The 26,600-nt window shown below is 38.7% G+C and overlaps 3 protein-coding genes and 1 pseudogene across 3 annotated transcripts in view; 1 reads left to right on the top strand and 3 right to left on the bottom strand.

Annotated features, from left to right (window-relative positions):
* The window catches only part of LOC115436284 (zinc finger protein 345-like), a 589,760-nt gene that overhangs the window by 23,004 nt on the left and 540,156 nt on the right, over window positions 1-26,600 (bottom strand). The gene's annotated exons all lie outside the window — the stretch shown is intronic.
* The window catches only part of LOC115435836 (uncharacterized), a 1,131,008-nt gene that overhangs the window by 865,621 nt on the left and 238,787 nt on the right, over window positions 1-26,600 (top strand). The window lies entirely within an intron of this gene.
* Window positions 1-26,600, bottom strand: part of LOC115436331 (zinc finger protein 658B-like) — a 763,626-nt gene that overhangs the window by 733,139 nt on the left and 3,887 nt on the right. Inside the window, exons 2-4 of the mRNA XM_030159176.1 lie at window positions 17,821-18,078; window positions 17,318-17,425; window positions 8,870-8,882 (exon numbers count right to left, since the gene is read on the bottom strand). The gene's annotated coding sequence lies outside the window, so the exon portion shown is untranslated. The remainder of the gene's footprint in view (window positions 1-8,869; window positions 8,883-17,317; window positions 17,426-17,820; window positions 18,079-26,600) is intronic.
* The window catches only part of LOC115435837 (zinc finger protein 420-like), a 363,895-nt pseudogene continuing 345,073 nt past the window's right edge, over window positions 7,779-26,600 (bottom strand).

Below are 26,600 nucleotides of genomic sequence, written 5' to 3'. Positions count from 1 at the left end.
ACAGTAGGGTTTCCAAAATAAAAGTCTCATTTTAAAGGTGATGGTGGTTTCAGCAGAGGGTCACTGGTGTTCTGTACAGATGTAAGGAGGACAGACACTAAAGGATGGGAACTGGTATGGGGACGGAGAGGTGTGAGTGGAGCTGAGGCATCGACAGTCACGGGTGGCGGATCGCGGGGGAGGCGGATCGCCCGGTGCGAGGTCCCGCCCAATGCTGCTTGCAGCTTTAATTATTATTATTATTATTATACTTCCGTCTCTTTCAACTGGATTTTGACCCCCTAAACATGCTCCAAAACTCACCAAATTTGGCACACATGTCAGGCCTGGTGAAAAATTTGATAAAATGAAAAAAGAAACCCCATAGGTGCCAAAATGGGCTCTCTAGCGCCACCTATGTGAAAAAAAACGGTAACTGCCCTAGTGGCCAGTAGGAATGTCGTAGAGACATGGAACCAGTGCCAAAATATTTGTTGGATGAAGCACTAAAAATGATATGCTGACAGTGATGACCTAACTCAAACAGGAAGTTCGCAATATGCCTTTCAAAATAAAATTTTCAAAACTAACTCAGATGACACCATTTGTCCTATTGACTTCTAAATAGCACCAAAAGATAGAGTGATCCCTCTGCACAAAAGTGGTCTCGTAGCTTAGTCTTAACTGTCTTAGTTTTTTTTTTACAAGCCTGCAAAGTTGCGATGTTTGGAAGTCATTTTTCACTTTGCAGTTTTTCCCCAGATGTGACATATCTACGCGTTCATGGGACTCACCACAACGTTCACATGCAAAAATTTTTGAGATAGGATTTACGGTTATTGATTTATAACAATTTGTTTATTTTCATACTTTTTCCTCTTTAGACTGCCATTTGACTCCCTTAACATGCTCCAAAACTCACCAAATTTGCCATGTATGTCATGGCTGGTGAACACTTTCATTCAATATCAAAATTAACGCCTTGGGTACCAAAATGGACTCTGTAGCGCCACCTATGTACTAAAAAACTCACAAAATCTGCCCTAGCGGCCAGTAGGAATGTCACAGAAACATGAAACAAATGCCAAAATGTTGGTCTGATTGAGCCCGACAAATCATACACTGACACTCATGAGCTAACTCCAACAGGAAGTTGGCAATCTGCCTTTGAAAGTTACTCTACGTTTCTGCAATTACTGCTTATTCATTTCACACTTTTAAAAAAAAAAATATACCTCATTAAATTCCCACAAGTCTGCAGAATCCAAAAGTGAAAGAATTTTTCAGATACGACCTACGGTTATGGAATTATGGCGATTTTTTAAAGACTAAGTTTAGTTTCACTTTTCACAATGGCAAAATCCCTATAAAAGTCTTGCAGGTGCATTTTTAACATGTCTCTCTGTAGTGCAGTGGTTCATGTAGCTGACTGTGGAGCAGAAGGACCCTAGTTCAAGTCCCAGGCAATCCAAAATTTTTTTTTTTTTTTTTTAAATTGGTTTTATTGCATTGTATTGTGGATATTGGAAATTTTGCACACATTCAAAAGTACACGGAGTACATTTTTTCAAAATAAAACCCCAATTAAGAATAATACAAAATGTCTATTGCATAACTTCTTTTTATTTTTATGACCAAACACTCAACTGTTTGTACAATGTTTCTTCATTCAAAAGTACTCTTTCTCACAGACACACATGCTCACACAATAGGGTTTTTCCAAAATAAATGCCTTAAATGTGATAAATCATCACTTTTATACTCACTTATTCATACAACTTCAATTCATTTTTCAAACTGATTCTTTCTCTCACATACAAAACAAATGCACATACACACAGTAGAGTTTCCAAAATAAAAGTCTCATTTTAAAGGTGATGGTGGCTTCAGCAGAGGGTCACTGGTGTTCTGTACAGATGTAAGGAGGATAGACACTAAAGGATGGGAACTGGTATGGGGACGGACAGGTGTGAGTGGAGCTGAGGTGTGGAGGGTCACGGGAGGCGGATCGCAGGGGAGGCGGATCACGCGGGGGGGCGGATCGCGTGGGAGGCGGATCGCCCGGTGCGAGGTCCCGCCCAATGCTGCTTGCAGCTTTAATTATTATTATTATTATTTTTCCGTGACGCTTTAAACTAGAATTTGCCCCCCTAAACATGCTCAAAAACTCACCAAATTTGGCACACATGTCAGGCCTGGCGAAAAATTTGATAAAATGTAAAAATTAACCCCATAGGTGCCAAAATGGCCTCTCTAGCGCCACCTATGTGAAAAAAATGGGAAAAGCCCTAGTGGCCACTAGGAATGTCGTACAGACATGAAACCAGTGCCAAAATTCTTGTTGGATGAAGCACTACAAATCATCCACTGACACTTATGACCTAACTCCAACAGGAAGTTCGCAATATGCCTTTCAAAATAAAATTTCTAAAACTAACTCCGATGACACCGTTTGTCATATTGACTTCTAAATAGCATCAAAAGATAGAGTGAAACCTCCTCAAAAAAGTGATCTCTCACTTTTTCCGGAACTGTCTTAGTTTTTTTTTTTACAAGCCCGCAAAGTTGTGATGTTTGGAACTCATTTTTCACTTTGCAGTTTTTCCTGACATGTTACATATCTACACGTTCATGGGACTCAGCACAATGCTCACATGCAAAAATTTTTGAGATAGGATGTACAGTTGTTGATTTATAACAATTCTTTTATTTTCATACTTTTTCCACTTTAGACTGCCATTTGACCCCCTTAACATGCTCCAAAACTCACCAAATTTGCCATGTATGTCATGGCTGGTGAACACTTTCATACAATATCAAAAATTAACCCCTTGGGTGCCAAAATGGACTCTGTAGCGCCACCTATGTACTAAAAAACACACAAAATCTGCCCTAGCAGCCAGTAGGACTGTCACAGAAACATGAAACAAATGCCAAAATGTTGGTCTGATTGAGCCGACAAATCCTACACTGACACTCATGAGCTAACTCCAACAGGAAGTTGGCAATCTGCCTTTGAAAGTTACTCTACGTTTCTGCAATTACTGCTTATTCATTTCAGAGTTTTGACATAAAAGTTAGACCTCATTGAATTCCCACAAGTCTGCAGAATCCAAAAGTGAAAGAATTTTTCACATACGACCTACGGTTATGGAATTATAGCGATTTTTTGAAGACTATGTTTAGTTTCACTTTTCCAAATGGCAAAATCCCTATAAAAGTCTTGCTGGTGCACATTTTCACATGTCTGTCTGTAGTGCAGTGGTTCATGTAGCTGCCTATGGAGTTGAAAGACCCTGGTTCAAGTCCCAGGTAATCCAAAAATTTTTTTTTTTTTTAATTTTATTTTAAAACAGGTTTTACTGCATTGTATTGTGGATATTGGAAATTTTGCACACATTCAAAAGTACACGGAGTACATTTTTTCAAAATAAAACCAAAATTAAGAATAATACAAAATGTCTATTACATAACTTCTTTTCATTTTTATGACCAAACACTCAACTGTTTGTACAATGTTTCTTCATTCAAAAGTACTCTTTCTCACAGACACACATCCTCACACAATAGGGTTTTTCCAAAATAAAAGCCTTAAATGTGGTAAATCATCACTTTTATACTCACTTATTCATACAATTTCAATTAATTTTTCAAACTGATTCTTTCTCTCACATTAAAAACAAATGCACATACACACAGTAGGGTTTCCAAAATAAAAGTCTCATTTTAAAGGTGATGGTGGTTTCAGCAGAGGGTCACTGGTGTTCTGTACAGATGTAAGGAGGACAGACACTAAAGGATGGGAACTGGTATGGGGACGGACAGGTGTGAGTGGAGCTGAGGCGTCGACAGTCACGGGTGGCGGATCGCGGGGGAGGCGGATCGCCCGGTGCGAGGTCCCGCCCAATGCTGCTTGCAGCTTTAATTTTACATTTGGTTTTATGAATATGAAATGTCGCTAACATGGTTAAGGTTTGTATCAGGAGGGAAAGGTCTTTGGGAATGGATGAGTTTTGACATTTGTTTTGGAGGGGGAGAAGGATGAGGGGGGGTGCGACCTACTGTGCAACATAAGCCCCATAAGCGTCAGTCGGCGACTTGTAGCGACTTTTAGAACAACACTGATCGGACTGAGAGGAAGCCAGGTACTGACTGGATGACAAAGCTTTACACACTCTTTATTTACTCACTTGTGTTTCCCTGTTTGAATGACTGTGTAGACGTATGGGCAGATACCTCCAAAACCAACCCACAGCCATTATGCACACTTCAAAAGACAGTGATACGGATAATTAACATGTTGGGCACGCAGCAACAGTAAATCAAAAAAACTACAATTAATTTTGGTTAATGGATTATCGCGTAAGCTATCTTTATATTTGTACACCGAGTAACTATTTTTGCTTCGATATTGTAGGTCTTCCTGCGTTTCCAACTGATCGCTGTCCAACAGGTGTTTCAATTTATCATAGTCCAGTAGTCACTAATATAAACAACACACATCAGATAAATTTCACTTTTCTCATCAATTTTCCATTTAAACATTCATAATTCCCATAACATCTTTACTTTAAATCAGGCACATGTAAAATTTTCAAGACTTACAGAAACAAAGAACTTTGAGATAATAAATTCAAATAAAATAAAATAAAATAAAATAAGTAAGGTAAGAAGTTATGGAGTCTGTTACCATCATTAATAATAATAAAAAAATGCAACCATAAGTCAAATGGAAAAATGGTATAAAAACCAAATAAAATAATGTCATCAAAACTCTAAATGTAAACTGCAATAAAAAATTAAATGAAAACTTTCAATAAAAATCAAATGAAATAATGATATTAAAACTCAAGTGGAAAAATGCAATAAAAAAATCAAATGAAAAAATTGCAATAAAAATCAAATGAGAAAAATTGCCATAAAAAATATAAAATGTAGATCAAATGAAAAATGCACTTAAAAAATGCAAATAATAATTACATGAAAAATTTGGTATAAAAATCAGATGAAATATTTGTTATAAAAAAGCAGATGATAAATTTAAATATAGATTCAAATGGAAAAAATGCAATAAAAAATTGTACTGAAAGAAAGAAAAAAGAAAAAACAAAACCTAGTCTTCTTAGACAAAGCAAAATCTATAATAAAACATTCTTTTTCCTTCTTTTTCTCTCTCTTTTCTTTTTTTCATATCTTTTCTCATTTGTTTTTTTATATTGAAATTAAATTTAGTCATCTGAATGTTTAGAGCAAGACCAGCTTCATACAAACAATACAGGATATCTGGAACATACCAATAATCTATTCTAACTGTCACACAGGAGGCTTCAAAATGTTTGTGGAAAAAGGACAGTTGGAAAGCCTTGACCTTTGACCCTCACTGAACTCTGAGCAGCTGCTTTGGGACATTTGATGAAACTGTGTGAATCTGCTCTGAGTGTAGAATGTGACCAGGGAACACAATTCAACACAATAAATGACCCCAAACCCATCAGATGCAGATTAGACACAGTGTATGAGTTCAAAGTATATGGAGTCCATGTTGTTGACAGTCTATGATCCAACAGCAGAAGGATGAGGAGAACTCCAACCTTCACACAAACATAGAGTCATCCTCCCAGTGCTGTGTGGAGGACACATGTCAACATTCAACTCAACCACATTTGAATCTGTTTACACACAACATTTCACACTCCTTCATCACCATAACCTGCTGGAAAACAGTCAAACAACACAAGAAACTAAACAGAACTGAGTCTATGTTTGAATAAGACTTAAAGAACACTCAGTGATGCACATGATAACACATCAAATCAGGACAAAGTCATATTTCACTGATATAAACATGACAATAACAGAACCTGTACTGAAAACATACCAACTGATAATAGAAAGAGTTTATGAAGCTACATTTACAGGTGCCATCATAGATAGTAAACTGTGTTGGAAACCTCATATTGAGTCTATTCAAAGTAAAGTGTCCAAATCTATAGACATACTGTATAAAACAAGAGACTGACTGAACAAAAACAGCCTGTACATGATCTAATGTTCTTTGGTTCTGTCCTACTGAACATACTGTGCAGAAATATGGAGAAAAACTATCATAGATACATTAGAAAAATGACAAAACAGAACTATTAGAATAATTAATAAAGTAAGGATATTTGGAAGCAACTAATAATTGATTCAACTTAAAACCTTCAAATTGCAGGATATTGTATATATTTAAATACTGTATATGATTTATAACGTAAAAAATAATATTGTTTCAAACAGCATTCAAGATTACTTTAAATTAAAACAGAGTAATTAGAATTGAAGAGGTTTTTATATTTGTGAATGAACTAAAGTGAGGACAAATGTGAAGTCTACATGGATTTGGGTTGTGGGTGTGAAATTATGGGATGGACTTGTTGATGAATTTAAGTTGTTCACTTCTCTGACAAAGTTTAAAAAATGCTTGAAGTATAAAATCATTCAGGAATATGAAGTTGAGATGGTAGATGTTTTTGTTGACTCTTTGGTCATAGTGAGAATGTTCGATGCTGAACACATTTAATTTAATGTCAGCAGTGGATCAGGGGAAAAGGAGAGGCACTAAAATAAGCTTTTGCTTCTAGACTATTCCTTTTTTGGTTTTTATGTTTATTCTAATTATTGTACTATGTGCAATGATTAATGTACAAACCAAAATAAACAATTCATTCATTCAATTCAACAAGTGGAAAAAGTAAAACATTAAGAAGTAACTGAACAAATAATGAGTGGATGCTGTTAAAGGGTGATTATGGTAAATACTTTTGTCTCATGTTTCAGGTCCACTTTAGAATTAGAATAAAACAAGGTGATTAAGTAGAACATTGAACAACAGAACATGACTAAATGTTTGTTCCAGTTCCATTGATGTCCTGAACGTTCTGATTCATCCAGTGGTTCTTCTTTACCACAGTCATCAGCAGTTCAACACATTTTCAATCAAATCAAACACATTCTGCAGGTCAGGGTTAGACCAGCGGAAAAATGTTGAATCCAGTTTGATGTTAAGGTAAACACTGGACCAGACCAGTACCAGACTGGACCACTAGATGGAGCACACACTCATTGTGACGTCTCCTTTGGTGGTTGTGAACTTTCTGCTAAACAGACTTCCTCCTCCAATGGAATGTGATCTCCTTCATGTTGTCGGCCTCAGTTTGGGACTAAACCACTACCAGCTCATCAGTCATTCTGTCTCAGTTATATTATGTTCATCACGTTGTTTCTAACTGATGTAAACCCAACTGTGTGAACCCCAACCAGCAACAGAATCACAACAAGTTACTGATTAAAGTCCACAAAGTCAATGAGAGGTAGTATCGCCATAGAAACCAGGTCCTTGTTGATCTCCACTAGTTGAACTTTTCACCTCGTGGGAAGTTGAGATTCAGTTACATCACTGTTTTGTGAAGGTGGCGCAGTAGAACACACTTCTGTACTCTGAGGACAACAAAACACAGCCTTCAGTCTGATGTTTGTCTTCACATCTGGATTCTGTGAAGTCTGATCTGGAGGTTTTTAAGTCTGATGTTCTTGTCAGAAGTGGGTGCTGCTGGTTCACACACACTGTGTTTCTTCTTGTCATCTGATGCTGAGGGACATTTTGGTCCAGACGTTGATGATTCACATCTGCGCTGATGATAGCAGAGGGCAGAGGATGACGAGAATCTTTCATCACATTGGAAACGTTCAAACTGTTTAGGTGTGTTATGACACTGACTCTTTCCACTAGAGTCCAATGTCTTACTTTTTGTACGACTGTTCAGCTTTTGTTTTTGGTGGAAATGTTTGATGCGTTCATGTTAAGTACATTTTGAACCTGTGATAAAAGATCTGTCACAGTATTCACTGGTAGGGTCTCTCTCCAGTGTGGGTCCGTTGGTGGATTTTTAAGTGATTAGCTTTGGTGAAAAACTTCCTGCACTGGTCACACTTCTATGGCCTTTCTCCAGTGTGGCTGCGTTGGTGATACAAAAGCCCTTTCATTTGGGTGAAATTCTTTCCACATTGGTCACAGGCAAATGGTTTTTTTTCAGTGTGGATGTGTTGGTGAGATATAAGCCCCTTCATGTGGGCGAATCTCTTTCCACATTGATCACAGTAATATGGTTTATCTCCAGTGTGAACGCGGTGGTGGATTTTTAGGCTACTTACTGTGGTGAAAGCATTTCCACACTGGTCACAGTAATATGGTTTATATCCAGTGTGAATGTGTTGGTGGATTTTTAGGCTACTTGATGAGGTGAAAGCATTTCCACACTGGTCACACTCATATGGTCTTTCTCCAGTGTGGATGCGTTGGTGGATTTTTAGGTGACTTGCTCTGGTGAAAGTAATTCCACACTGGTCACACTCATATGGTTTTTCTCCAGTGTGGATGCGTTGGTGCATTTTTAGGTGACATGCTTTGGTGAAAGCATTTCCACACTGGTCACACTCATACGGTTTATCTCCAGTGTGGATGCGTTGGTGATATTTTAGGCCATCCGCTGAGGTGAAAGCATTTCCACATTGGTCACATTCATATGGTCTTTCTCCAGTGTGGTTGCGTTGGTGGCTTTTTAGGTGACTTGGTCTGGTGAAAGCCTTTCCACACTGGTCACACTCATAAGGTTTTTCTCCAGTGTGAATGTGTTGGTGTCTTTTTAGTTTACATGCTGTGGTGAAAGCATTTCCACATTGGTCACACTCATATGGTTTTTCTCCAGTGTGGATGCGTTGGTGGATTTTTAGGTGACTTGCTCTGGTGAAAGTCTTCCCACACTGGTCACAGGTGGGTCTTCCATCCATGTTTGCTGGAATCAGGTGATCTTTGTCCAGACACAACTTTTAGGTTTCAGTTTAAATCCACCTTTGTCTTCTCTCTACATCAAAACACAAAGAAACAGAAGAAGTGGTCACTGAAATGCAATGGAATGGAACACAACAAACACATCCCTTTAAAAGCAGATTAAGCAGACAGACAAGATTAACTAGTTAGATAATTAATAGGACATTTTCAAACATTTAAAAACTCAGTCCTCTTATTCTACATGTGAAAATTGATGCAGATTTGACAATGTACAAATGAGTTACAACATCTTCTTGTTTTATAGAAAAAAAAAAAAAACAAAACCCTCAGAACTCGTTTCACCACCATGACCATATGACGTTACCTAAGGTCACCAACTTGGAACATATTAAATCATGAATTTGTTAAGGTTTTCTGAGGAAATTTAAGCCGGACATGTTCAATGTGCACATCAAAACACCAAAATAAGCCATTTATTGTTACCAATAGGTGGCACTATAAGTCCGATTCAATATTGTCATGTCATGTTCTGGGTGTGACTCTTATGCACATGGAGTTTGGTGCTGATTGGACAAAAAACTGTTGAGTTATACCAGTTTTCTTTTTCTTGGTGATGCATCCAAATTCACCTCTGCACCCTGAACACATCGAATAACAACCGCCCACCATTTAATAGAGATCAGGACTGGGCAAACGAGATCAATTTGCATTTCAACAGGTTTGAATCTGTCCTGACTCCAGCCCCCACCCATTCAGGTCCCTCTTCACGCCTCTCCAGTATGGAACACCCCATCCCACCTCCGCTGTTACCATAAGCTCCTCTACCCCTCCCTGTAACAGAGGAGCCCCTCCAGTCACCTCCCACCCCCTTCTCCCTCACTATGGACCAGCTGAGGAGGGGGCTCAGGGAGACAAAGACCAGGAAAGCCAACAATTACAACAAACATCTGAAGTACAATGGGGGTGGGGGGTTTCACCAAAGAGCCAGAACTAAACATTACATTACAACTCCATCTACCAATAGTCTGCACCATCTCATATCACATCATCTCAACAATAAAAGTAGAAACACAACAATAGCATTACTGATACAAATTCTGCAATATCTGCAAAATAACACAATACAAAACACCAGTTCAAAGAAGCAAAGCAACTGATTCAAACAGCAGCAGATACTCAATGTTAAAAGGACAAACAATATTTGATATAACCTCACATACAAACAACACATGACTCACTAAGGAGCAAGAACAAAGTGAAGTTTGTTTTACATTACAACTCCATCTACTAATAGTCTGCACATGTACTGAGCAACAGGAGGAAAAATCCCTCCTCATCTCCTGCTCCATACACGACAAATTCAGTCAGACGACCTAGACAGCAGCTATCTGTGAGACATGAACGCACTAAACTCTTCTCTCATCTCTGCTAGAACCCTCTTCTAAACAAAAAACACACAAAAACACTTATACAGTGTAGGAAACATCAGGAATACATATTTCTGTAAACCAACAGTCAATCTGGACTATGTCTAAATTAAAACCAAAGGAAAGTTGCAAAAGTTCCCTCTATAAATCTAGGATTAACCACCATTTCACAAACTACAGACCTGTTTCAGTACGACCTAAATTCTCACAAATTCTAGAAAAACTATTCAGTAAATGGTTGGACAAATTCATAGATAAACATAAAGCAGAACAGAGGAACTTCACTGGCATTAATAGACTCAACAGAGGAAATCAGCGATTCAATAAATCTGTGGCAACAGTGGGTATGGATAAATAGGAGTGTCACTAAGACAGAAATGCAAATGAATGCATTTTAACATAACCTTCCGACCTGACAACGCCACTCTGGGAATTTCACCCAGAGAATTTCTCTACTCAGTTAACAAATATAACCTAACGGGCACACAGGTTCAAATATACAAAAGAGGGGGTCGAGACGTGGTTCCAAATGAGCAGATAAAATTATATTTTAATACAAATAGACATCTTTAAAATACAATTCAATACATATTAAAAAAGTGTGCAGGGAGAACAAATAAAATAAAATAAACAATCCAAAAAAAAAAAAGTGTCATTAGGGCTGGGGCCTTACCAGTGGATGAAGAGGAGGGGAGGATGGTGAGGGATCCCAGGAGAGTCACCCCAGTCGCACATGCAGACACAATCACACACACAGCCACGCTTAAAGTGAACAATCAACCGGGGTAGTGACGACACAGCAAACCAAGAAGAAGGGGACACCACCACCGACCACACCAGTCCCGCCGCCACGGTGGGCCCACAGCTACTAAAAAGACAAAAGAAAAAGAAATTAATTAAGAAATACTCAAAAAAAGCAACCACACTTTAACAATTGAAAACCAAAGTACGTACAAAAGAAAACACACTAAACCTAACACATTATGAACCAAAGAAACCAAAATTCATTACACAATATAACTACACTAAATGGAAATAAATCAAAAACCAAAATACATATATATGTATTTAATAAATAATAACAAATAATCAAAATTAACAAAGGATTAACAAAAAAACAAAACTTCACATGGATAAAAAAAAAAAAGATGTTACAGAAAGTAAAACACCATGTGACAAACAATAATTACGACAAATTAATCACACACAAACCAAATCATAACAATAAACCCCTTATGAGGTTCCGGGTAAGATGGCGCTTTAACAAGTCGCATTTCTCCGAGCTCCCCAGAGGTCCCGACGTTAAAGTTAAAAACAAGCTACGTAATTCCACTAAAATTTGCCTATTGAACAGCACTCAGCCTAAACATGACGGAGAATAGCAACGTGAAGCTTTTGGCACAGAAAAGTCTCCCTTTTGAAAAATATGGAACGAATGAACATGACTATGCGGAAGCACCCATGGAGGAGTCGGCTACGGCTAACTACAACAAACGGGACAGGTCGATGGGAACCCCGAACGACACTCCAGGAAAAACCTGTATGGAGAAAAAAACCAAAGGTATGTCTCAAGAAGAAAAAAATACAGAGACTATACTGAACGCTATTGAAGCTCTGGGAAAGCGTGTTGATGAGCGTATTGAAGAGGTAACCACGCAGATGAAACAACACAGTGCTGTGTTAGCAACCATTGCTAAGTCGGTGCAGCTAAATACAAAAGAGCTAGACGAATGTAAGACGAAACTAAAACACCTGGAGAAAACAGTTGAAACACTCAAAAAGGAAAACGAGGTCATGAAGGGCCAAGTTGCAAACAATGACAGATACAAAAGAAGGTGGTGCCTGCGCATCAAAGGAAAAAAAGAAAATGCTGGTGAAAATGTGAGAAGAGAGGTGATTCAACTTCTGAGTAAGATTGCACCCGACCTGGCGGAAAAGATGGATGAAGCAGTTGATGTAGTGCACAGAGTTGGTCGAATGATGGAAAACAAGAAAAGGCAAATAATCATTTTATTTGCGAGACGAGCAGTGAGAGATGAAATGTGGAAACGAACCAAAACTTCCCCAGTGTGTAAGGAAGAGGGAATCCGGTTCGCGGAGGATCTGACACAAGAGGATTGGAGGGCAAGACAGGCGTTGTGGCCGAAAATCGAGAAAGCAAGAAAAGAAGGCAAAGCAGCGGGATTTAGAGGACCTTTCGGATTCATTGAAGGCAGACGCATCACGGAATAGAAAGAAGATGAAGGGCTGAGATTTGGAACTTGCAATAAGCTACAGTGGATCATTTCTGAATATGGGACTTCTACCTCAAGGTTTATTTACTCCACCTCCCTAAAACTTTTCTTCAAAGTTCACCTGTTCGTTCATTCATTCATGTGTTCTGTTTTTCATTTAAAAACTGACATTTCCTTCATTTCTTTTAATACAAGGGGACTCAAAGACTCTGTTAAACGAAAAGCTGTTTTTTTATTTTGCAAAGGGCAACAAGCACAATGTACTTTCCTCCAAGAAACTCATTCTGACTCATCTGATGTTAAATTCTGGTCACAACAATGGGGGGATAAAATCCTCTTTAGCCATGGAACAAGTCATTCGGCTGGAACTGCAATATGTTTCAATAGATGTCCTGGTAAGATTCTGTGTGAAAAAGTGGATAAAGATGGTCATTGGGTAGCCTGTGTATTGGAAATTGATAATAACCTTATAATAATGTTCGACATTTACGAGTATAACAACGATAAAAAAAATAGAATGTTATTACATCAGATATCAACTGTCATAGCAGAATTTAATGCAAAATATCACACTAATCACTTAGTGGTTGGGGGTGACTTTAATATAACTCCTGACGAGTGGAAAGACAGATGGCCTTCGAAATTATCGAGTGAATATAAAAATCCAATTTTAGAAGAATTTAGATGCAATAACAAATTAGTTGATATCTGGAGACTTCTACACAATGATGTCAAACAATTTACCTGGTTTAAACCAAACGGCCAAAGTAGATCACGTATTGATTACTGGCTTGTCTCGGATTCAATCTCAGAACATGTAACAGAAACATCAATTGCTAATTGCCCTTTAAGTGATCATTGTATTATTAATCTTAAATTAGAAAAAAGAAAATATAATAAAAAACCAAAAGACTACTGGAAATTTAACTCCCAGTTGTTAAAGAACACAGAATTTTGTGATGGAATAAAAAAATTGATTCTGGATATAAAAAATGATCATACTATTGACAAACCGATCCAAAAATGGGAATACGTTAAATTCAGTTTAAGAAAATATTCAATAACATTTAGTAAAAAATTAAACATGGAAAAGAGAGCAAAGGAAACATCTGTGGTCAAAGAACTTATGTTACTCTATAGTAAACTTAATTGGAATGAAGAAGATAAAGAAAATATAAACAAACTGCAGACTAAACTGGATGAGATGTATATTACTAAGGCTAAAGGAGCATATATAAGATCCAGAGCCCGTTGGATTGAAGAGAGAGAAAAGAACACGGCCTAATTTTGTAATTTGGAAAAACGCAGACAGGAATATAATTCAATTGATAGTCTAATGATTGAAGGTGCAGAGTGCACGGATTCTAAAAGAATAGCAAAAGAAGTTTTCAACTTTTATAGCAATCTGTATAAGTCCTCATATTCAGAACAAAATGCCTCATCCTTCCTAAATAAAATAAAAAATCTGATTCCTATGATTGATAAAGAATTTAAAGAAACATGTGATGAGGAATTAAGAATTACAGAACTTGATTGTGCAATTAAAAGAATGGCATCCGATCGCTCCCCAGGACCAGATGGTTTAACTACTAATTTTTTTAAACACTTTTGGGAAGATTTAAAACTAATGCTGCTCCAAGCTATTAATGAATGTATTAACCCAAAAGAACTAATGAAAACAATGAAACAAGGTGTCATTAAACTAATACCAAAACCTGAAAAAGACAAGAAGATTTTAAGCAGTTTAAGACCTATTACACTATTAAACACCGATTACAAGATTCTGACAACAATTTTGGCAACAAGATTAAAAACAGGTTTATATGAGTTCATTAGCCCAACACAATCTGGCTTTCTCAAAAGTAGATCTATACATAACAACATCCGCCTGGTTCTGGATCTTATTGAATATAATCACTTAATTGAGGAGGATGCTCTCATATTATTTTTAGACTTCCATAAAGCTTTTGATTCAGTGGAACATACATTTATTATTAATACTTTAAAACAATTTGGTTTTGGAGATAAATTCATTGATATAATAACAATGCTATATACATGTATCAACAGTTGTGTTTCTCTTCCAGAAGGCACATGTCCTAGATTTAATGTGGAACGGGGAATTAGACGAGGATGCAGCATCTCACCTCTTCTATTCATTACAGTCACAGAATTATTAACTACAGCTGTTACAAATTCAAATATTGAAGGACTATACATTAATAACAAATTGATTATAAGTCAGCTAGCTGATGATACGACCATATTCCTAAAAAATAAAGAACAAATACCATTAGCTTTAGAAATAATAGAGACATTTTCCCAAGCATCTGGTCTAAGATTGAATCTGAGCAAATGTGAACTTATGAGTATTCTTAATTGCCCCGACTCCTAATATGTAATATACCAGTAAAGACGGATATAAAATATCTAGGTATTTGGATTTCTAAAGACTCTGACACTAGTATTAAAAAGACTATTCAGAACAATATTGATAAATGCAGAAGAACATTAAACAATTGGCTACAAAGAGATTTAACATTATTTGGTAGAACAATGTTAACTAAATTTGAATCACTTTCTAGATTAATTTATCCTGCATATTCTTTAGCCATTTCTCAAAGACAAATTAACGAGATTAATAGAAAAAACTTCAATTTTATTTGGAAAAATAAACATCACTACATCAAAAAGAGGGATTTGTTGAAAGACTATAAGGATGGTGGACTTAAGGCAATTGATTTTGAAATTATGAATGGAGCGTTAAAAGTTAAATGGCTCAAGTCTTTTTTAAAGAATGGAAAGGACATACGGTTTTCACTGCCCTCATTTATATTCAATAAAATGGGTGGTATTCAGTTTTTACTAACATGTGATTTTGAAATTACAAAATTGCCTATTAAGCTATCCACTTTTCATCAACAGGTATTGTTACAATGGAAAATGGTCTTCAAACACAATTTCAGTCCTCATAATGTTCCATTATGGAATAACAGTCATTTTGAGTAGGAAGAAGTCTATTTTTATGGAAAACTGGATAGAGAAAGATATATGGTCTATTGTACATTTAATGGACAATTAAGGTCAATTTTTTGAACTGAAAGAATTTATTAATAAATATAATGTTGAATGCTCCATGGCAGATTATAAAAAGGTAATTCAAAACATCCCAAGTGCCCTTATTCAGCTAGTGAAGAATAGCTTGTCGATCATAACAACACCTAGATTGCCCAAAATTAAAATCAGGTGTGTAGATTTTTTGAATAACAAATGTAATAATAAATTTATTAGAGAACACCTTGTTGACTCCATATACCCGGGAAAAACTAGGAGCACTCTCTTCCACCAAAATAACAGCAAATATGATAGATCGATGATAAGAACAAAATTCTTAAAATTTCCACTTCCTCCAAAATATAAGGGGATACATTTCAAAACTATTAATAACATATCCATCAAATGAATTCATTAAAAAAAGATTCAAATTTGAAGTAGAAAATTGTCAAATGTGTGATAAAAATGTGGAAACGACAGAACATCTATTTTATGCTTGTGAAATTGTCCAAAACATATGGAGATGTGTTCATGATTTACTGTCCTCTAGTTCTATAGAAATGGACTTCCTCTCTTATAATGACATTCAGACGGGTGTAATCCTCAAAAATAAAAAAGATGAGTTTTTGATGAATAATATAATTATAGTAACAAAATATTACATTCATAAATGCAGATGTGCTAAAACTTCTCCCTCATGGTCTGCACTTAAAAACAAACTCCTGTTTAAAAAGTGTTTGAAAATAATTGATAATGCCCAAGCTGAGAAACTGTACACACTAATATTAAATCTTCAACTGTGCTGAACCCCTTGTACCTTTTTTTTTCTTTTAAATCTAATTATCTTTTATTTGTATAGTCTTAGTTATTTTATTTTTACCTTAAGCTTTCAGATATTTTCTGATTCATATAACATGTTGGAGGTGTGATTCTCTTATGTTATATTTGCACATATGGACAGAAATGATTTTGTCATTTTGTTTATTTGTTATGTATTTGTTCTTGTTACAATTAAAAATAAAAACAATAAACCCCTTATCACACGCTCAATTAAAAAAGGAACCTTGAACGGTCACAGCGAAGGTGGCTCAAGTAGTTCGCCTCAACGGCTAACACAACGTGGCTAACACAAATGCCACGTTGTGGGTGGCAGACGCAGCGGTGATAGCAGCTAGCTGGCTGTTAGCGTTAGCCAGCAAGCAAGCGTGATTAGAGTGTTGGAATGAAGCGAACTGACCGTTCACAAGCAGCAGTTTTATAGCTCCGCAAAGCAGTAGTATTTCTGGGTCAGTCCAATTAACAGCAGGAGTGACGATTCTGTCCACCTGGCATCTAAAAAAGGAGAAACGCGATGTTACCCAAACTGGAAACAATATGCTAATGCTAGCACAGCTACGCAGGGACCTACCATCATCGTAGCAGGTAAGCATTCGTCACAAATAAGTACGGGAGCCCAGGAACAAGACCCAAAAGAAGCAACAATGGCTGCTAAGTGACCGATGCAAAATAAAATAAGTTAAAACCTAATTAGCGGCTACAACCATACCTGCAGGAGCGCAGCACAGGGTCAATCAGACGACACGGAAGCGGAAGTAAACAGGAAGTGCGTCACATCATCAAAGGCATCACGGCATCAAAGGAGAGCAAGAGGCTTCAAGATGGCAGACCCCGTTATATAGAGCAGGCCCACAGCGATCGGCCAATGAGCAAGATGGTCCAACCTCAAACCAATCAGCATCGCATGTCCTGCTGCCACAAATCCAAACCATCCCACAGTTGGAGTATTCACTGACCTCAGAAAAGCTTTTCAGTCCTAAAGATCCAATCTGTGACCCAGCAGCTCCAGAAGGTCTGTATGATGGCTCTGCATTCCCAGGATTTCATCCACTGAGGCAGGAAATCTACAAGTGGAACAAACAAACAGCAGACATGACTTTAACATCCTCCACTGGGGTTTGTCAACGGGGGTGGGACCGCCCCCCAGGAGGCGTTCTGGATGAGAAAGCTGAGAGGGGGGTGCTCAGGCACAAACGGGGGCGTTAGTCACTGTTATTCATCACAATGTACAAGTATCTATATCAGAACAAACTCTGTTCTATTGAACATGAAATAAGATTCAACTGTGTATTTTGGGCGGAATTAGAAATATCAGCGCTGCTGGTGCTCTCGTGTTCCTACTACCGCCATGTTATCTCCATAGCAACGGCCCTAAACAAACTCCTGTGCCGCGCATAGAAAACAACCGGAGCATGTTTAAGCAGCGCGAGGACTGAAAAGGAAATCCATCCAAACTCACGTGACCGTCTCCGCTTCACTGCACGAGAGTTAGGAGCTCCGGTACCGGCTAACTATAGCGGAGAGCACCGAGATATCCAGGAGGAAAAAGATTTGGGTAGATTTGAGCTCAAACTGCTCCTAAGTATCAAAAGATGAGAATCTGTGTCCAAACCCACCGACTAACATCGAGTAGAATGAAGTTGGATGAACCCGCTTCTCGGCTTGTCTCTGGCTCTAACAGCAAAAACAAAGGAGGAACAAACAGGGCTGGCACTTCCTGGAATGAAAACAAGCTGCATTCTGATTGGTTGGCTATGTCAATACAGCGTTGTGATTCGTCGATGTATTGCGCGCGCAGTCAGGGGCAGAGAGCGGGACATTTCTCATTGTTTACAATCGGAGTCAAACAGCAAAAGAAAATGACAAGGAGTTGTTGTGCTGTTAACTGCACAAACCGGAAAGGGATGGAAAATGTATAATATCCCGAGGGGATCTAATCCGTTTGTCAGAAGAAAAAGCAGATTCTGGCTCCAGGTCATTAAAGGGTGGGTTGGGGTCCTGAAGGTCCTAAAGGTGGAGAGTCTGTGCAGAGACCAAGGACGTTATTGTCATGGGACACGAAAGTGTAGAGTTCTATAGTTTAAAAAGTCACAGCTTACCACGGAGGAAAAAACAAACAAACTGCAGTTTGTCTTGTCTTCGTCCTCTCCTCTGCTGCAGCTGAGTGAGTGTGGGAGGTGCACTGTACTGGTGTGTGTGTGTGTGTGTGTGTGTGTGTGTGTGTGCGTGTGTGTGTGTGTGTGTGCGTGCGCGTGTGTGTGTTATGGCCCCTGGGGTCCTCTTGGGGGAGCTGTGCATGTCTCCAGCTTTGTCTCTTAACAGGCACCTGATGAGGAGATTAGGAACACCTGTGGTGCCCAGAGTTCCTGTCTTCAAATAGTCTGCCTGTAGCTCTCTCATTTGGGGCTGCTGCACTCTCTGCTCTCACAGGTCCTTCATTTGTCAGCTTTTGGGTTGGTTATGTTGTTTTGATGCTTTGTTCTGTTTCGTACTTTTCAACACTCATATCAGCACACGTCCACTCATGCACACTTACGCTACTGACATTACTGATGACTCATTTACATTCTGTAAAATGCTTTAGTTTGCTTTTCCCTAATTTGGTTTAATTTGGTCTAATTTGGCTTAATTTGTCTTATTTTGATTTAATAAAATACTCTTGCGTTAAACTTCATTATGGTGTGTTCCCCTTTTTGTTGTGGCCTCTGAGCCAGGTCATAACAGTGTGTGTGTGTTTGTGCGTGTGTGAGGGGGCGGGGCCAGGCCCTGTGGCAGAGTGCGACACACACACACACACACACACACACAGGAGCAGAGCCAGAGAATCTCTGCACAGCATGAAGCTAATACATCAGTTACATATTGACCAATGATTAAAGTTAAGGTAGGAGATGTTTTCCTGCAGCATTTTTTAGTATGTTCCTTAAAATCCCCTTCACATTGCAACCAATTAATTAAAGCTGGGGTCTGAGATCTTAGAAAAACGGTTCAGGCTAGCTACATTTTGAAAACACTCAGTTCAAAAGTCCAAACCCCTTTCTTCAGACGTCCCTCCGAAGCCACGCCTCCAGAGTGGTGGCACGCGCAATGCTTGTTCCCGAGGGTTCACGAGCACTGCACAGCAACAGTTTGCCAGCTGAGGCTCTGCTCTGCTCCGTACCCGGGTTGGGCTCCAACGCCATCTACGGTCTGGTCCGGTCGGGCCGAACCGTCTCCGACACCGGCTGAGGCTCCGTCCCCTGCTTCGCTCCCGTACGCCTCGGGCTCCTACCCCGACTCCGGCCCTGGCTGAGCCTCTGGCTGGTGTATCCATGCATAGCCCATTCAGTCTCCTCTAACCCCCCCACTCTTCCAGAACAGCCCCAGTTCAGACCTATGTGGCTGATGTTACATTTCCTAGTGGTTTATGTTTGTGACAAAACAGTTTGCAGGTGAACTTTCCATCCTAATAGAACTAATATAGCCAGGTTCTGGCTACGCTTCCTGTACAAGGCTCCTGCCTCTGGGGGGAAGGGGGGAGGGGTGAATGACAGTTGAGTTTGACAGACATATCACCGTTCAATCATTTCGAGTGGGCGCTCAAAATGATTGGATGGTGTTTTTTCAGTCCTGCCCGTTCCACAGGTGACTGATTTTTTTTTTAATTTTTGTGTTAGAGCATTTAATTAATTAGTTGTAATCGGGGTGTGAAGGGGATTTTAAGGAATATAATAAAAAAAATGCTCCAGAAAAACATCTCAGGCCCTACCTTTAAATATGCGAACAGACAAATACAATTTTTAGTCACCTGTGGAATGGGAGTGAAAAAACACCATCCAATCATTTTAACCGGCCCACTGAAATGATTGAATGATGATATGTCTATCAAACTCAACTGTCATTTGTCCCTCCCCCCTCTGTGAGTACAGTCTGGCACTCTGGAGGCGTGGCTTCTGGGGGAAGTCTGAAGAAACGGGTTTGGACTTTTGAACTGTGTATTTTCTAAATGTAGCTTGCTCAAACCTTTTTTCCAGGATCTCCTACCCTACCTTTAATCTGTGATACGCTATAATCAGCCCAATTAATTGGTCGGCTTTACTCTTCACATCTCAATCCTGTGATTCAAGATTTCAAATATAATTGATTCAACTGCTCCCACTAAAGTGAAGGTTATCTCTGGTGAGAAAAAAATCTCCATGGACAAAAGACGCCAGTCAGGAGTGAAAAAAGCGAGTGTGGTAAAGCTGAACGAAGGCGGAGAAAGACAAACCTGCAGGTCCATTAGAACATCTACAAGGAGACACTTCATCATTCCAATGTAAAACTGCAGAATGCACGGCAGTCGTGTCTGGTATGTTTGTGTTTGACAACATGAGCTGGATAATGAGTAAGTTAGGACTGTGTGTGATTTTACCACAGTTAATGACACAGTATTAGTTTGATTCAGTAGGTCAGAGCCCAACTAACGTTAACTGGCCGACAAATGTGTCTGTCTTCTACTAATGTTTGTAAAGTTGGCTCTGTGTTGTAAAGTTAAGTTTAACTTTTGTTGTTAAGTACTAAGATTAGCTGCATGGATGGTTTAGCAGAGTTCCCACGTGTCCTGGAAAACCTGGAAAATAAGAAGAAAGGTCAAATATCCTGGAAATGGTTAAGTTATCCTGGAAAATTATTGATCCTTCCCCTGCCTTGTGACCTTGTGTGTCTAAACTGAGATGAAACAAAGGAAATAGTTTTTAGTGATTTATTGAAAACATACAAATATTTTTAGAGGAAGTGCAGGAGAGAAAGTAACAGGGAAGAGAAAGTTGAGTGTGAATTGTCCAGTTGAACATTGTAACTCCAGTTTGTCAGGCTAATGAAGTGCTCCACTGTGATCTGTGGGTGTGTTTGCATTATTCTAGGATACATTTGTCATAATTATTGTTCATAGATAAATTATAGCCATAGACTGCACATCAAATGTCTGAGTAATAAACATAGAAACAGTCTGGGTAAATGCAAGTTACAACTGTAGAAAAGAACACTTCCACAGAATGAGAAGGACAGGGGAATGGAGGAGTGTATTATGGGATAACTTGTCTCTGTAGTGACTGAAAATGTCCTGGAAAATAATTTCAGGGAAACAGTGGGAACCCTGGTTTAGGTTTGTTGGTTCAGGCTGAAAATCTTCAAAGTGTCTTCAAACAGCTAATGTTACATGTAGTGTACGATTTTCTTGAACTCTGAATTAACGTTAATGCTTGTGCTGTTGGTGCTCATTATGGCTGAGCTCGTAAAAGAGCAAATAGGTTAAACAAGGTTCAAAGGAACAATAAGCAGAGCTAAGTGTTTCTTTCTCTTATCAGGAACATCGTCCATGGATTGTGATCGTCCAGATTTGGTTCCATCTGTTTTTTCACACAGCAGCACCAGAGACACCTCAGGAAAGGTGGCCAGGTCAGTGTCATGTCATGTGTAGTTTTCGACTTTCTGGTTCGCTTGTTAACTATCTGAGCAAATCAGATCTATTTGTATGGCCTTCTTTATTATGTTATTGCATTATCTCTTAATGTGTTGATTATTTTGGGTTTTTAACTGAACTGTACTCTATTGTTTGTGCCAGATATGAAAGAAAGAGAATACAGGATGAAGATAAGGCCCCTGCTACCTGCCCCACAAGCAAACCTGAGGCAGATCCTCTAGATTCTTCTGAAGCTCTGCACAAGTCATACTATTTCGTGTGTTTGTGTTGGTTGGTTGGTGAGTGAGTAGAGTGATAGAGAAACAGACAGATAATCTGTGTGTCTGTGATTGTTTGAAAGCTGATGTGTTGCACATAAAGAGTTAATGTATCTCCTTTTTGTGTTGTAGATGAATGTAAGTTTGTGTCCAGGAAAGAGATGAACCAACTCAACCTGCAGTTTAACCAGCTCTATGATGACTATGAAGCTGTGAAAAGAGAACTGTATGTCACACAGGAAGAAAAGAAACATCTGAAGGAGACACTGAAGCAGTCCAAGTTTGGGTTTGATACCATAAAAGACACAAACGCTAACATTACTTTTTTTTTTTACTGGTTTACAGTCATTACAAATGTTTATAGTTTTGAATATCTACATTTTATCAGACAGGATAATTGAGAGTACAAAAAGCTTGAGAACCACACCACAGAGCTATTTTATTTATAATAATGGACCATTTTAGGACCAAGGTTAAAGGACCATTTAGGAAAAACTGCTTTTAAAGCAGACACATTAAATATTAACATGAACTGACAATGTTTTAAATGAAATATATTGAAGGTAATGGAATGGACTCAACATGAAATGTACATTGTACATATTTTTAATGCATGCACATCTTTATTTATTTTTTAAAAACCTTGTGTGAACTTTTTCTGCACTGTCCTATAATGAGTGTTGCAACACTGGAATTTCCCCATTGTGGGACAAATAAAGGATTTCTTATCTTATCTTATCTGTAACCAAAAGTGTTTTCAACAATGACATGTGCAAATAATTAACACTATATGAACTCATCTAACATTTCTACCTGGAAATGATTTTTTTTTCTTGCTTGTAAATTTTGAATTTTATCATCAACTCAAACTGCACTTCTTTCTGGGAATGAACAAAATATATCAGTGCCGTTAGTGATTTTACGTAAATGTAGCATTAAGAAAAAAATAAATGAACACTTGAAGAGTCAGATGTGTTAGAATAGAATAGAATGCCTTTATTGTCATTATACATATGTATAATGAAAATAAAAGAGACAACTCTCTTGTGGTGCGTAGTGCAAAACAGTTTAAAAGAAAATAAATTAAATCTACAGGGTGTTCCAAAAAAACAAAAAGAAACACACTTTAAATAATTGTAAAGCAGGTGTTTACTAAAATGTATTTAATTTTCAAAATGTAATAGAATTTACAAACATCCTTTTATTGTTTTGTCAGCGCCTGTTCTCAAACTGACGTCTGGTCTGGTCCAGACACTGCTGACAACGCCAAGCAATGGAATCACACATTGACTCACACCACAGACCTCACACCACTAAACTTTTTTATGGTGATACCTAAAAGACAAAGTCTATGCTATGAGACCTGCAACAGTCACTGAACTGAGAGCAGCCATTGAAAATGAATGCACGCAAATACCAAGGGTATTTGGTGATGTATGCGATTCCATTGCTTGGCGTTGTCAGCAGTGTCTAGACCAGAACGGACGTCAGTTTGAGAACAGGAAGTGACAAAACAATAAAAGGATGTTTGTAAATTCTATTACATTTTGAAAATTAAATGAATTTTAATAAACACCTAATTTACAATTATTTAAAGTGTGTATACATTTTTGGGGACACCCTGTATATCCACTGTGTTTCTTCTTGTCATCTGATGATGAGGGACATTTTGGTCCAGATGTTGATGATTCACATCTGCGCTGATGATAGAGAGCAGACACCTGTTTAGGTGTGTTCTGACACTGACTCTTTCCACTAGAGTCCAATGTCTTACTTTTTGGATGACTGTTCAGTTTTTGTCTTTTGTGGAAATGTTTGACACATTCATGTTTAGTACATTTTGAACCTGTGATAAAAGATCTGTCACAGAATCTGCACTGGTAGTGTCCCTCTCCAGTGTGGGTCCGTTGGTGGATTTTTAGGTGATTAGCTTTGGCGAAAAACTTCCCACACTAGTCACAGGCATATGGTCTTTCTCCAGTGTGGATGCGTTGGTGACGTTTAAGCACACTCTTTCGGGTGAAACTCTTTCTGCATTGGTCACAGGCATATGGTTTTTCTCCAGTGTGGATACGTTGGTGGATTTTTAGGGACTTTGCGGTGATGAAAGCATTTCCACACTGGTCACAGTAATACAGTTTTTCTCTGCTGTGGATCCGTTGGTGGATTTTTAAGTAACTGGCTGTGGTGAAAGCATTTACACACTGGCCACACACAAATGGTCTTTCTCCAGTGTGGATGCGTAGGTGTCTTTTTAGTTCACTTGCTCTGATGAAAGCATTTCCACACTGGTGACATTCATATGGTCTTTCTCCAGTGTGGGTGCGTTGGTGGATTTTTAGGTAACTTGCTGTGGTGAAAGCATTTCCACACTGATCACACTCATATGGTTTTCCTCCAGTGTGGATGCGTTGGTGATGTTTAAGCACATTAATTTGAGTGAAAGTCGTTCCACACTGGTCACACGCATATGGTCTTTCTCCAGTGTGGACACGTTGGTGGATTTTTAGGTAACTTGCTGTGGTGAAAGCATTTCCACACTGGTCACACTCATATGGTCTTTCTCCAGTGTGGATGCGTTGGTGGATTTTTAGGTGACTTACTGTGGTGAAACACTTCCCACACTGGTCACAGTTATATGGTCTTTCACCAGTGTGGCTGCGTTGGTGAGCTTTAAGCCCATTCCTTTGGGTGAAACTCTTTCCACACTGGTCACACTCATATGGTTTTTCCCCAGTGTGGATGCGATGGTGGAGTTTTAGGGAACCTGCTCTGGTGAAAGTCTTTCCACACTGGTCACAGGTGGGTCTTCCATCCATGTTTGCTGGAATCAGGTGATCTTTGTCCAGATACAACTTTCAGGTTTCACTTTAAATCCACCTTTGGCTTCTCTACATCAAAACACAAAGAAACAGAAGAGGTGGTCACTGAAATGCAATGGCATGGAACACAACAAACACATCCCTTTCAAACCAGATTAAGCAGACAGACAAAATTAACTAGTTAGATAATTAATAGGACATTTTCAAGCATTTAAAAACTCAATCCTCTTATTCTACATGTGAAAACTGATGCCGAATCGACAATGTACAAATGAGTTACAACAATTACTTGTTTCATGACAAAACCTCAGAACTCGTTGCACCTCTTATCAAGGTACCATTTGAGGCCCAGGAGCACATGGTGGCTGACGACTAAACCTTTTGCCCTCAAGCCTTCCTGGAGTCTCCACAGATATTTTTTGTGTGTCCTAAGTGGAAAACATGGCAACATGGCACTGGAGTTGGAGGAGTTTCAAAAGTCCCTCAGTTTTCTGTCTGAGGAAACTAGTAAAGTGGTCACAGAGCAGACCAATCTTGTGGACTTAATGGAAGAGGTCCGCGAACTGAAGGCAACTGTGAAGCAGAAAGATTAAGACTGAGCTGTTGGAACAACGGATTGATGAGTTGGAGCAGTAGCAGTAGTCCTGCATTAATGATGTCATCATCAGTGGTCTGGAAACCAAACATGGCAGCTATGCCAGGGCTGTAGCCAGTGACCAGCATGGAGAAGATGCACCACCTGAGGAACTGTACACTGTCCAGGAGCAAGAGATTCAATACCTGAACAGGAAGAACATATCCATAAGGAAAGAACACATCTCTGCATGTCACACAATTCCTTGCAAAGACAACAACAAGTCTTCAATTGGTGTTCAGTTTGTTAATCTTAAGCACAAGATTGATGTGTTGAAGCAATTAAGAAAACTTAAGGGCACTGAGGGGTGTATGTTAATGAGCATTTGACAAAGAAAAAGGCTGACATAGCAAGAAATGGCCGTCTGCTGAGAAAAAGTAAAATTCAAACCAACTGGTCAAGGAATGGAAAAGTTTTCATCAGGTTAAATGGACCCCTGAGCAAGCGAAGGTGGTTGTAGTACGAAATCTGAGAGAGCTGGAACAGTTTAAAGGTCCTGTACAGAGAATTTGTTTAAAGTGGATTGCAGCGACACCTTCAGCTGGAATCGGTGGTGTTTTTAATGGATGACTCCGCTTCCCATGAGAACTAGCTCCTACTGTCGTAAGGGCATAACTCTGGCCAAGGCGTTTTGAAGCTAATGACTGAAGAGCGGATCCTCTTTACAACTCTGCATTTCTTTTTTCCACACAGTAACTTGCAGGTGCAAAGTGACGACTGAAATGACACAACCAGCAAACTTCATAAAGTCCGTCTGTAGCGTAGTTTAGTCACTGGGGTGAAAACCAAAGTGAAACCAAACTTTGAAAGTCCGACTCCTGCTTCTATGTCTGTTTTACTCTGGAGCTCCTCAGTGTTCCTCACAGACTGATGTTCTAAAACATGTCCCAATAATATACATTTGCTCTAACTTTAACACAAAGTATTCAGTCATTTTCCTAAATGACTTCAGTCATTCAACATCTTCCTCATTCTGCATTAGCAGTTCAGCTCCAGCTGCTTCAGCCTTCTGCATTCACAGTATTCTACTGTTAGTACTGTCTTGTTCCTGAAGGACAGTTTAGTATCCAGGCCCCAGCATGA

Source organism: Sphaeramia orbicularis, chromosome 16 (genome assembly GCF_902148855.1).
Source record: "Sphaeramia orbicularis chromosome 16, fSphaOr1.1, whole genome shotgun sequence".
NCBI classification, from domain to species: domain Eukaryota; kingdom Metazoa; phylum Chordata; class Actinopteri; order Kurtiformes; family Apogonidae; genus Sphaeramia; species Sphaeramia orbicularis.
This window is presented reverse-complemented; position numbering and strand designations above follow the sequence as displayed.